The 2,398-nt window shown below is 29.9% G+C and overlaps 2 protein-coding genes across 3 annotated transcripts in view; one reads left to right on the plus strand and one right to left on the minus strand.

The window, feature by feature from the left end:
* LOC106682777 (leukocyte tyrosine kinase receptor) overlaps nucleotides 1-2,365 on the plus strand; it is a gene marked incomplete in the record, with an annotated part of 211,157 nt that extends 208,792 nt beyond the window's left edge. The window contains 1 exon segment of the mRNA XM_067045603.1: nucleotides 37-2,365.
* Nucleotides 1-2,398, minus strand: part of LOC106682961 (inactive peptidyl-prolyl cis-trans isomerase FKBP6) — a 23,165-nt gene that overhangs the window by 3,733 nt on the left and 17,034 nt on the right. The gene's annotated exons all lie outside the window — the stretch shown is intronic.

Raw genomic sequence — 2,398 nt, forward strand, 5'->3', positions numbered from 1 at the left:
AAAAAATAGTTAATTTTTAAGATTTTTCTTTTTTAGGTTTAGTTTGAAATGAAACAGATAGGCATGTACCACAAGAAAGCTAATTATATAAATATTTTAGTTTGTATTAGATAAAATATGTACATAATATATAATAAAATCCAAATGTAAAGCAATGATTTTTTCTTTCTTTTCACATTGTAAAAGGATGAAACATAGATTCAAATGCAAAATCTAGAATACTTAGGAAATTTATTAAGTACGTTGAAAGAATGGAGAATTTCCATTTTCTTAAATAGGAAAGTGAAATATTTTGTTCATATATTATTTCATCTTGTAACTTTGTTTATATCAAGTTTTTAGATTAAGAAATAATTTTTTAAATAAGCCCATGTACATTCATATTTCAATGGACTAAATGTTAAACTGCATAGTTTCTCAACCATTTTTCCAACTGTAGAATTCTTTCAATCTCATTTATTTTCTGTACCCCATCCCCACAGTTAATAAGTGGAAAATAATTTGTCTATTATAAGGTTTAATTTAACATTTAATGTGATAATAAAGTATTAGAGCTATATAACATTTTTATAATAAATAAATTAAATATAAATAAATAAAACTGAATTCTGTTTGATAGAAGAGTTTAAAAGAAAAATACAGCATAGTTTTTGACAACAGTAACAATATGAAAATTATTCACAGGATCAGTGAGTGATACTAGCTACTGCGCAATCTTAAACTTTTCATATGAAAAATATCAAATTTATCAGTGTATAAATAGAATTTATTTTATCACCAATAAATTGCTCTAAGCAGAAAAATGTGCGGAAGTGAAATTTTATGTGAAAGGGTGTTAAAAAATCTAAAGGTAAATCAAAGACTCTTTCTTGTATTATTTCTATTTGCTTTCCTTATTTTTTAGATACATACATTTTAATTTTTAGTTAACCTGCTGGGCCCATTATAATTTTTATCTGTGTCATCAAAGGAACCCTACTGGTTCTGGTACCGGTAATATGGTGTACCCAAGGTGGGGGAAGCTAAGATGGCAAGAGAGCCTTGAGGTCCTCTTTGCTAACTCCTGATGGTTACCTAGAGGTTCCAACCTTATACTAACCAGAATGCGAATGTAGTGGCCGTTGTACCTGAGGGAGTTATTTTTTTTAATAACCCCCCTCCTGGGTATTTCTGACAAACGTGGGGAGGAGTGAGGGGGGGAGGGTGTTATCTACAGGATATCACTCCATTCTAACCATATCGGGGGTCAAGTTTTCATTTCGGGACCATCATAGAAATAAAAATTGACCCCCAGGCTGGATTTGAACTGGCGCAACTGCAGTCACATGCCAGTTAAAGTTGGCACTTTTACTCGCTCAACAAACAGCCCCAGCTGAGCGAGTTATGGCGTCAACTTAGCAACCTCATGACTGGAATGGCACCAGTTCGATTCCAGCCTGGGCAGGTAAACTTTTATTTCGTTGTGATCCCAAGGAATAAAAACTTGGCCCACCCACACTAGATAGAATAGTTTGGTTTCCTGTATATAACATACCTGTATGAGAGAAATGGCCAGGAAGAGGGTAAAAAAAAAAAATAGAGAATGTCAAAATTCATTTCACAGGGCTGCCAAGAAATAAATATTAACTGTGACAGGAGAGAAACAAACTCACACCATTCTGAACCGGGCTTGTCCCTTACCCCAATGTATTAGTCATCAAGACTTCCAAAAAACCCTGAGAAAGGTTGAGAAACTGTATTATAATGATCTGATGGTAATGTAAGGATGATTTCTTAAAACAAATTGAGGACTACTGATAAAATGGGATTAAAATATTATCATAAGTATGTATATTAGATATGAAAAACATTATTTAAAATAAAATAAAACCAAAATTCTATACAATCAAAATATAAAATCATTTTTGTTGTTAAAAAATTCTTCATATTTTAAATAATACGTGTAATACTGAATGTATTGAAACAGGTTCATTCAACAAGAGTTAAATAAAATCTTTATAACAATTTTAATAATTTCACAAGTTAAACCATTAGCTATTTCCACTGAAACAATGGGAAAAGGAATGAAACAGTTATTATAATAGAACTTATCATAAATAAAGATTACATTTTAAATTACTTTCAATCAAACTTATGTTTCATTCTTGGCTGTGTGGAATTAACTAGGCTTGCCATTTGGACATCATGAGTATATGAATAAAATTCACTTTGTCTAAAAAAAATAAAAGTAGTTACTGTGTAATATGCTTTAGTATAGTAAATGCTCATTATATATATGAACGTATATATAATATATATTTTCAATAAAAATGGAGAAATATAGGATATGATTTGTTGTATTTATAAAAAGTTTCATGTGTATTTATGTACAAAATAAATTCTAATAAAAATGTAAATA

The sequence above is a fragment of the Halyomorpha halys genome, unplaced genomic scaffold, assembly GCF_000696795.3.
Source record: "Halyomorpha halys isolate HHAL.00 unplaced genomic scaffold, Hhal_1.1 Scaffold25.1, whole genome shotgun sequence".
NCBI classification, from domain to species: Eukaryota; Metazoa; Arthropoda; class Insecta; order Hemiptera; family Pentatomidae; genus Halyomorpha; species Halyomorpha halys.